This window comes from Mytilus galloprovincialis, chromosome 14 (assembly GCF_965363235.1).
Source record: "Mytilus galloprovincialis chromosome 14, xbMytGall1.hap1.1, whole genome shotgun sequence".
Classification (NCBI taxonomy): Eukaryota; Metazoa; Mollusca; class Bivalvia; order Mytilida; family Mytilidae; genus Mytilus; species Mytilus galloprovincialis.
The window spans coordinates 45,021,458-45,032,811 of NC_134851.1; the positions used below are offsets into that span (position 1 = coordinate 45,021,458).

Sequence of the window (11,354 nt, forward strand, 5' to 3'; positions counted from 1 at the left end):
AATTTCTTACGACAAGATTATTATTATAGAAGATGTGTTCCATTTGTATGTAACACAAGCCTTGCAATCTCTGAATATAAGTTTTAACTTCCCATAAACATGATAAATGTAAATGTAAATGCTGCTTGAAACCCATGCCTAAAATGGTTGACTTGTATATATAATATAGAACATTAAAACACAAATGTTACTGAATTTTTGCTGAGACAGACATCTTGAATGGCTACCAATATTGTCATGAGAACTGTCACGTCTATCAATTGAAACGCCATTGAAAACAGATAAAAAACGTCATCTTGATGAATTTTTTTTTCAATTATTGATTTCTCTGAATATAACTTTAAATACATTCTCAGACTTTATTACACGCCCTCAGTGTCTGGGTAGAATTTTGCTGAAGCAGGATAACACCAAAGAGCATCTTGTTCTTTTCTGAAGAGGTCATCAGAAAATACAAAGACCTTGTTGATAAATATCCCTATCAACTTAAAAAATATTCAGTTCCAAGCTATAATGTAACTTTAGGTTCTGCATGTGCTAAAACATTAAGGTTATAGTTTTTAACGAAGGCATCCTACCTTGATATTACGTTAAAATTTCTAACCAACAATCAATTGATATGACGTAAGCATATTTTTTTTAATAATCTAAGTCAATGTATTGATGTGTGATTTTGTATGATCAAATAGGTTTATTCAATGTTCGTAAAACACTCTAAATATATACACCAATCATTTAAAATCAGAAAGAAATCAAACTTACAAATGAAAAACGAAACTCTTTGTTCATTTTCACAATGTAATATAATATTCAGCTCAGGGGGAAACAATGGATAACTATTTATACTGTATCTCACGTATGACCGATTACTAATACTGTTGTGTGTGTTTTTTTATGTTTTAATTCAACATTTTACAGCTGTTTTATGTGTTTAAAGGACATCCATTTTTTGTATACATTGTAGCAACACAACAGTTGCCACATGTGTATCGGGGTCTGCTTTCCTTTCCGGGGTACCACAATCACCCCGTTTTTGAAGGGTTCGTGTTGCTGTTGTACCCCTTTTGGTGACAAGATTACCTATTGTGTCTGTTTGTTTTATTCACGTATCGTTGTTTGTATTATTGAATTCAATGCAACTGTCTTAAAGTTGAGCTGTTTAGCGCTATAAAACCAAATTTCTTCTATAATTTCCTACATTCGTCAATGCCTTTACCAAGTCAGAAATATTATACTTGTTGTGCATTCGTTTGATGTGATTTACCATTTGATTTTGCCATTTGGTTCGGAACTTTCCATTTTAAATTTTTATTGAAGATCAGTATTTTTGCGAATTTACTTTTTTTCCTCTATACTGACCGACTGAAATAACCTAACACTAGATTATTTTTTATATTTCCATTTTCATTTTCGAATATGCATTTTTTGTAAACAAACTTATTAACAGAAAGTTCTTTCGATACTTCAGTGTTTAAAAGAAATGCCAGCTCAAAAGTTGGATTGATTAGGTCATTTGCAATGTTCCAATATTTTAGTTTACATTGAAACCCTGGTTTTTCACTCACTAATGAATGTGTAACTGTCAAAAGCAATGACTACCCGTAACACACGCCAAAATGATTGTCAGAAAGGTCAACAAATTCTGTTCGGCAAGTTTTTGGTTCTGTTTTTTACCTTCTGCCGTTGTTTCACCCGTTAACTGGGTTTTGGCAATTATGCGGTTGACACTTTTAACGCTTTTAATGTTTTCTGCAGTCGATTCTTTGGCAATTCAGTTAAAGGGAAACATTTATGGCATAATTTTTTGCAAAATGGCATTCATTAATTTAATAAGCAGTTGACGTTGCGGCCTTTACATGTCGCGCAGAATACGTTGCGTAATTGAATTATGTTGACGTTGCATTGTCCCTACATGCTGATCTGGTCATTAATGGTCTTCAATACTCCTGTCTACCGGTATCATTGTCGGACGGACAGTTAGACGAGTTTCTGACGTCAAGTTTTCTGGTTGCTGCACATTCACGTTTCCTGTTTGCAGTATTCTAAATGGTTTATTCTGTTTTTTATTCCTTAGTCTTTGCAATATGGAGATGCAACGTTTTTAGGTGATTTATGTGTGTGTGGATTGAAAAGAAGTTTTCACAAAGAAACAAAAATGTCAAAATCTGTTATTTGTTCAAAATTTCGCTTTCTGAAAATCTTGCGTTCTCAATAACCCGGTATGTTCAATAACCACAGCTAGGTACATTAGATGTTGCATGATTGTTTAAAAGAAAAAGAAGTATGAAAGGCATGAATAGTAGTTTTATGAGGATCAAACATGATTTTATTAAAAAATATCTGCATATGAGTGTTGCGTTTTTAAAGTCAGTCAGTATATATGCTTAACTGATATAACTTTAAGGGTTCAAACTTCTTGTAGTTACTGCATCACTTCAAATGCCTCATTTTCGCCATTATTAACACAAACTTTCATTTTAAACAAGAATATATGACAAACGTGGTGATTGTAACTTTCCAAATGTAAACTTCCCATTTTATCAGCAGCTTCAAATTATCCGGTCCATTATATCTCAATTAATGCGTTACGTTCTACATGCATATTATCTGCATGAACATATGTTTTCTCTTAACAGATCCAAACACCAGCAGACTTATGTGGAAGAAAAAATGCACTCCATGCAATAAAAGAATTGAGAGCTTTTTTATAAAAAAAAATACTTCGCCTGGAAACTAGTATGAAACGCTAATAAAATTAAAACTGGATGAACACTCTTACAATACAACTTTGGTAACCTCGGCTTAAAAATCATGGAATCAGTGTTTAAATGTATGTTATCAATTGTTTTATTTTAAAAACGTTTTGCTATCGGTTAACGTAAAAAATGCACATAATCCAAATATATAATACCTTAGTAATGTGTTTATGGCTATGTCAAGAATAGACTTTTTTTCAATTTCCTTTTGGTCTTATTTTGAACCTCTACGCATTAACCAGTATTCAAATCTGCAATGTAATTTTTATTTCAGCGCTAATAACATAAAAATTATTGTTCTTTTTAAAGATACAAATTTAGAATCCTACCTTGGTATAACGTTAAATATTTCGATAATATTTAAATCGATCTTTTATATGTAACCTTGTATGATTAAGCAGGTTCTGTTGTTGTTTTTATCAATTTTAAAAGTCTTTATATATGTTAATAAAATTAACGGTACCAATTTCCTTGCACCAGATGCGCATTTCGACAATACATGTCTCATCAGTGATGCTCGTGGCCAAAATATTTGAAATCCAAAGCTTATATAAAAGATGAAGAGCTATAATCCAAAAGGTCCAAAAAGTATAGCCAAATCTGTGAAAGGAATCAGAGCTTTGCATGAGGGAGATGCATTCCTTAATTTATAATAATTTCTAATATTTTGTAACAGCAAATTTTAATAACACAAAAAATCCGTATGTTCATGCCAGTACCGAAGTACTGGTTACTGGGTTTGTGATACCCTCGGGGACTAATAGTCCACCAGCAGAGGCATCGACTAAGTGGTAGTAATAAAATTAACGGTACCAATTTTCTTGCACCAGATGCGCATTTCGACAATACATGTCTCTTCAGTGTTAAAAGAGCTTAACAAAGGTGATCAACAGTATATCAAAAAGTGTCAAATAAAGGCAACAATAGTATACCGCTGTTAGAAAGTCATAATTCGATTGAGAAAAAAAAAAAACAGATCCGGATAACAAACTTAAACTGAGGAAAATACATGAGATATAAGAAGAAATCAATGAAACGACAAAAATAATTAAGTGAAACAAGAAACCCAACGACAATGCAACACACATGAAGGCCGTACATTGACCTATAATGGTTTACTTTTACAAATTTTGACTTGGATGGAGAGTTGTCTCATTGGCACTCATCCCACATCTGCATATATCTATGTACAATAATGGGATCATGTCTATAAACATTTGTCAAATAAACATTCCATAATGGTCAACCATAACATTTTGAAAATGATCAATTCAAAGAACTTAATACAGACTTAAAGATAAAATGATGCGCCCTATGAAAGTTAACATTTTTAAATCTGTGCGTGGTACCTGTTTAGCCCGTTCATTAAAACCAAGTAGTAAGTCCCTTATCAAACAAGAAGGCAGGATTTTATATAAAAAGACAAATAAAAAAGAACAGTTTGAATTTTCACATAATGTTATTTCATTGTTAATACTTTTTGTACTTGATGACAATCTAAATCAGATTATATCTGGTAATTTGATCTTTTACTTTATAAACTTTGCCAGCTGTAAAATATTTATTATAAATATAATTTTCTAAAATATCCAATACTGAAAGCAGCGGTGTCGTTATTCAACACATTGTGTCCCTCTTTCGGCTTAACACCTTCCATTAAAGCATCCGCAAATCGTTGTCTAGGGAAATGCAATGTACCTTCAGTTGGAAAAATCTTTGGGTTCCGACTTCGTAATCGGCTACGACTATATAATTTGGCGTTGTTCAATTGTGACGTTAAAAAATCGATTTGGAGAAAACAAAAAACCTGACATAGATTTGATTCGTTTGACGTTTGTAACGTCTTACTTGCCATAGATTAGGAATCTGCCATAGATTTGGAACCCGCCATAGATTTGAGTCCTACATGTCTACCAAGGTTGTATAGCTGCTTGCATGACATCCGTTTATATATGCTTTACTAATATTATTTTTGCAGCCTCAAAATTCATATAGTTACTTCAAAACTAACAATGTCTCATTTTCGTCATTATCAACAAAAAGGAGACACTGCAAACTTGAATATATGAAAACAAGAATGTGTCCAAAGTTCACGGTTGCCCAACTCGTACTATCATTTTCCATGTTCAATGAACCATGAAACAGGGTAAACATTTAATTTGGCACTAAAATTAGAAGGTCCATACCATAGGAAACATGTGCACTAAGGTTAAAATTGATTGGACTTCAAATTCATCAAAATCTACATTAACAAAAAAAAAAATAACCTGAAACTCCTACTTTAATTTTCTATGTTCAGTGGACCGTGAAATTGGGGTCAAAAGTCGAACTTGGCTTTAAAATTAGAAGGATCATATCATAAGCAACCAGTGTACTTAGTTTCAAATTGATTGGACTTCAGCTTCATCAAAAACTACCTTGACCAACAACTGCAACCTGGAGCCCAAACGGACGAACGGACGCACGGTCGGACGCACGGACGAACGGATGCACGGAAGGACAAACGGAATAATGAACAGACGGAGGCACAGACCAGAAACCATAATGTCCCTCTACTATCGTAAGTGGGAAATAAGCATGATGATTGCAATTTGTTCAACAGTTTCATATCCTCCGTTTCATCATTACACCGTTACATATCTGAATTAATATGTCACGTGCCATATGAACTGAATGAACAGATATTAGCACCGAATAAATAAGAACTGCTTTAAAAGAGATATGAGGAAAGAGGACTGCAATCATTACCAACAATTAATCAACCTATCTGATGTGAATTTTGCAGTCTTACATCTTAAGACACCATCATATACATTTACAGTTCTAATTTGTATTTTCCGACTGTGTCCTATTCTGCAGTTATGTTTTTTTTTATCTTGAGTATGGACACGTATTGCAAAAGCGCTAATGTTATCAACTCACTCGGTATCGCTCTGTTTAGAGTTTCCTTGATTTAAATCTTTTTCAAATCGATTGACGATTTGACTGTCATTATCTTTTACACAATACTAACAAAAGTAACAACATTAAACATTGACAATGCGCAAAATCCTTACACAGAGTAGGTTTAAAAGTCCCCGAAATGACAATAGTAAAATAATTTGAGAAAATTGTCTATTTGTACGTATAAAACAAGGAACAAAATATGTTATACAGTATCTAACGTCCATCATTAAATTATAGGCTCGTGACATTAGACATTAAACTGATCTAAAAAAAAAAAAAAGCCCTCATGCCGTTATTTCCACTCAGGAATGCATTTTGATGTGAAGAAAAAGCAACCCACGATATATAGATTGATCCACGATTAGCATTAGCATTGCCAGGAAACTAGTCTTATTTCATCATTCGTAATTTCCAATATACCAATAAACACCAACGGGATTTTTTAAATTCAACATAGCTTAATGTGTTTATTCATGTTTTGTGTTTACATGAATAGAATTTGATTCAGGTAATTATACAAAAACAGAGAAAGGCGAGACAACCAACAATAATCGAAGTAGTGTTATAACCTCGAAAGAATGGGTTTATCCCTAACCTGTAAAAACCAAAAAAAATCACAAAATGTTTTTTAATGATTCTTTGCTAAAGTACAGCCCTTGGATTGTGTTAACTTTTCAATGTCATGAACAGCTGATACAGCCCTTGGATGGTGTAAACTTCTCATAAAAACGTGTATGGTTTAATGGTGTATGACATATGGTGCAATGGTAGAAGGTGTATGATGCTATGGTGTATGGTGTAAAGGGAAGAGTGTTATGGTGTATGGGGAACTGTGTGCTTGTGTGCGTGTATATAAACTGTAGCTTTCAAAGTTTAAAACTATGCAAAATATTGATAAGAACTGATTTATAATTGTATACATTAATTTACAATATGGTGATCGATGTTTGTTTTCTTTTTAAATAGATGAATAATGTTGTAGTCGCACGCTTTCTTGGAAATTAACTTGCATTATGAGTAAATTCGGATGGTGTGGATAGAATGTGTTAAGTTTATGGTGCAAATTAACGGTGTAACAGAGGGACGAAAGATACCAAAGGGACAGTCAAACTCATAAATCTAAAATAAACTGACAACGCCATGGCTAGAAATGAAAAAGAGGAACAAATAAACTATAGTACACATGACACAACATAGGAAAGTAAAGAATAAACAACACGAACCCCACCAAAAACTAGGGGTGATCTCAGGTGATCCGGAAGGGTAAGCAGATCCTGCTCCACATGTGGCACCCGTCGTGTTGCTTATGTGATAACAAATCCGGTAAATAGTATAATGCGGTAGGTCACATTCATGAAAGGGAAGGGGATTGTAGTTACGACGTTAGGAAAAAATCCGATATCATTTGTGAAACGGTTAATCCATAACGTGTTTGATGTAATGACACAGGATGTATTTTCTAATAGTGTATGATGAATGGTGTAATGCTGTCTGGTGTAAGTGAGAAGTTTACACAATACAAGGACTGTACAAGCCATTTGGAAGTAAGATCTATAACTTGAAGTCAGAATATTGTGTATGAGTGATATGTCATGTATTCATGTGGACGGTTATCGTTTTATATCGCACGTTGAAGCAGGCACAGGATGTCGGATTTGTATTAAAAAAGATGATTCATGTTCACTTTAAATAAATAGTTTATCCATGATGCAACTTTTTTTTCAATACTAAATTAAAATGCATCGTTGAAGATGTTTTATGTCTCTTTGTCTCAATCAACTCGTCAGCACTTATTAATAACAGCTATTGCGTCAACCTCTAACTGTGCGCCCTGAAAAAAAATATATTAAGTTGTTGATTCAAAATTTAAATTTTAAGAATTACTAAAACCAAACATAAATTAAAACAACTTTGACTTGTCTATCTATGTTCGCTTGTTTAAATGGTTTTAATTATACCAGCAGAAATACAGAACAAGTGCTAAATGAACTTGAAGAATGAATATCATATGTCTATTTATTCATACGTTTCCATATTGTAAAGACATCTAAAGAGTTAAACGATATGACTAGCTTTTTAAGACCTAAATCAAATCTGTGTTAAAAAAAAATAGCAAACATATATAAAATTAATCACCGCCTTCATCTATAAGATTTTATTTTGTTCAACGTAATCTGTACGATGTTTTACGTTTGAAGTTAGATTCAAAACAAACCGGACATAGCTATATAATATAGTTAGTTGCTACCTCTGTTTGCTATTAATAAGTATTGCAATGTGTATTGTTATTAAATGTAATATCAGTATTTAGTTGAAATATAATCTAAAATCAATCATAATTCTATCTTATTTTGAGATAAAGTTTTAGTCATTCTAATGTGACGTCAGTTTTGTGCTGTTTCAGAATTTCAAATGTGACGTTATATTTGTGCCTTTTCACCACTTCGTATGTGACGTCACTTTTTTCACTTTTTGCGTTGAGGCTTTGATTAAGTCGGATGTGTCTATTTTTTGTGTTGGTTTATGTAATGTATCCGGGTTATGTTTTCTGTAATTAGTTTATACTTCAGTTTTATCATGTATATCTTTTATATTCATTTGATGAAATTTACTGTTTGCAATAGCATAAATTGTTCTGAATAATAAGGATGTTCCTATTCCAAGCAGAAAACCCTAGCCTTATTTAGCACATCCTTTTTGAACTTTTGATCCTCAGTGCTGTACAACTTTGTACTTGTTTTGCCTTTTGAACTTTTATATCTGAGCGTCACTGGTAAGTCTTGTGTGGACGGGGCACGTTTCTGGCGTATTGAATTTTAAACCTGATGCCTTTTGTTAACTATTATTCATGTGTTTCTTTGTCTAGTATGTTCTCCTATTTATTTGTATTGTAGTCCTGTAATATTATGTTGTCATTTTAATTCTATATTTAACATTGCGATAAAAGTTCGAGATTTGGCATGCCAGAAAACCAGTCCAACCCACCATTTTTTCTTTAAAAAAAGTCCTGTACCAAATCAGGAATACGGCCATTGTTATATCATAGTACGTTTCTGTATAATGTACATTTTAACGTTGTGTTTCCGTTGTGTCGATTGTTTTCGCTTGTGTTTGACTGTGAATTCACATTACTATAAGACGTGTCACGGTACTTTTCTATCCTAAATTCATGTATTTGGTTTTGATGTTATATTTGTTATTCTCATCGGATTTTGTCTAATGCTTAGTCCGTTTCTGTGTTTGCTACATTTTAATGTTGTGTCGTTGTTCTTCTCTTATTTTTAATGCGTTTCCCTCAGTTTTAGTTTGTTACCCCGTTTTTTTGTTGGTTTTTTTTTGTCTATTGATTCACGAGTTTTGAACTACTGGTATACTACTGTTGCCTTTATATACAGAATGAACAGATAATTACACAACGACAAATAGAAAAATCAAGTGTACATGCATTTTCAGATTCAACACTGACAAGCTTACAAACATAGAGACGTGCACGAATTGATCACAGTTGTTTTTGAAAAAATATTGTTCAATAACGGATTGTTTTTTCTGCCAGAACCTAAGTATTAATCCATTCAGTATCGATAAACTCATTATAAATTTACATGTATGACAATAGGATCGTATATATGAAAGCGTAAAACTGCAGCTCTGTGTGCTTACCTTCAATTTTGGCTCAAATTTGCATCTATCTATTTGTTATTATGACACTATAGATATAATTTAAAGAGAACTTGACAATTCATGACAAATAAGATTCTGATAATATCGGTCATTGCCCATTTCATAGTCTAAAAAATAAACAAGTTGAACAGCAGAATACAGATAACGTCACGTCATGATCATTGGTCGAGTATCAACGTTTGCACGAGAATCATAATTATGTTGATAAATCGAAAATCCACCAACCAAAAAAATAAGCAATAACCTTAAATATAAGAATGGAATCACTTACTAATGGTGCAGCTACTACTTGCGCAGATGATCTAGCAGGAAAGTCCTTTGGAAAGTCTGAAATTTGCACAATATTAGAAAATACATTTTTTTTTGTTAGGTTCGTGTATGGATTTGGTGTGGTTTGTACTGCAATGTCTCTTGTTTTGTACATTATGTTTTGTGTGCTTTTTTTATGTCTTTTGTCCTTTTCAGCAATGGTATTTCCGGTTGAATTTTTGACTTCAGAGTTTGAATCGTTTGCTTCTCTCTTTGAATAAATCGGTACGATAAATCAAACTATTGAGAGGATAATTAGTTATAATAGTTATCAAAGGTACCAGGATTATAATTTAATACGCCAGACGCGCGTTTCATCTATATATGACTCATCAGTGACGTTCATATCAAAATATTTATAAAGCCAAACAAGTATAAAGTTGAAGAGCATTGAGGATCCAAGATACCAAACAGTTGTGCCAAATACGGCTAAGGTAATCTATGTCTGGGATCAGAAAAGCATTAGTTTTTCGAAAAATTTAAAGTTTTGTAAACATGAAATTTATACAAATGACCACATTATTGATATTAATGTCAATACCAAAATAGATCAAAAATAACTAAGGGTGAATTGTATTTCAATGAAAGTTCAAAGTTTAACACTGCATATAACAATGTATAAAATAACATAACTTAAAATGTCACGGTAGTAATTCCTTTCCAAGAACTTATTCCTTGTACTGAGGTCAATGTTTCTGAATACTATTCTCGGACTACCTTCTTATATGTAGTTGATGCTTGCATTTCATATTAATTGTTAATGGCTTAACAAAGTTGTCTGTAACTGCATTTACTTCGATTAGGTCACTGTTTTGCACTTAAGTCAGTCGGGTTTTCTCGTATGAATCAGTTTATATTTGTCCTGTCAGAATCGTTTAAAGTTAACTATGCGGTATGTGTTTTGCTCGTCATACTCATTGTTGAAGGTAGTTCAGTGATCACACAATGTTTACATCTGTATCATTTGTTTTTTCATTGGCAATCATATTAATATTAGTATATTGGACGAGTGGTCTGAGTAGTCGAACAAATTCATCACTAGCTAGTCACCACATAGGTTTTGTATTAATATACCGCACTGTCCAGGTTCGCCCGAAAATCGATTTGTTTATCCGGGCACACCAACTTCCTCCGCTATTAAATACTTTCCACCACCAAATAACACAATGTTAATAAAAGTTGCGTTAAACACAAATCAATCGTTCTTTTTTATATATAAACTTTACACTCACATTTCATATAGACTGCATTAAAGGCAGAATACTCTGCAAAATCTGTCAGAAAAGCTGTTACTTTAACAACTAAAACAGGGAAAAAGCATTTACATTGGTGCATGTAATAGTTAATTGTTTTTTTTTTCTCCAGTAAAACAGAATAGTATCATGATTATCATATGTTTTATAATAGATCATTCATAAATGAATGGAATTCAGACTCAAAGAACTACCATTAGGAAAAAATATTAAAAAGACAAATTCTATGGTACACTAAGGATCATTCAGATTATCATATCTGCTTTTTAAGTATATATGAAGTGGTGTCATTACTTTTTTTATTCTTAAATCTTATATTGACATTTATTTTCCGACATAATTGTTACGTTAACAATTTAACACACATATAGGATACTTTCCCTTCTGAATACCTTATATCTCAATTATT

The 11,354-nt window shown here is 32.6% G+C and overlaps 1 long non-coding RNA gene across 1 annotated transcript; it reads right to left on the reverse strand.

The window, feature by feature from the left end:
* Window positions 1–7,403: 7,403 nt before the first annotated feature.
* LOC143058368 (uncharacterized) lies at window positions 7,404–11,099 on the reverse strand. Its single transcript, XR_012973028.1, has 3 exons — window positions 10,925–11,099; window positions 9,655–9,710; window positions 7,404–7,533 (listed from the first exon to the last, which is right to left on the reverse strand). It is a non-coding gene; the product is annotated as an uncharacterized LOC143058368 (long non-coding RNA).
* Window positions 11,100–11,354: the final 255 nt, after the last annotated feature.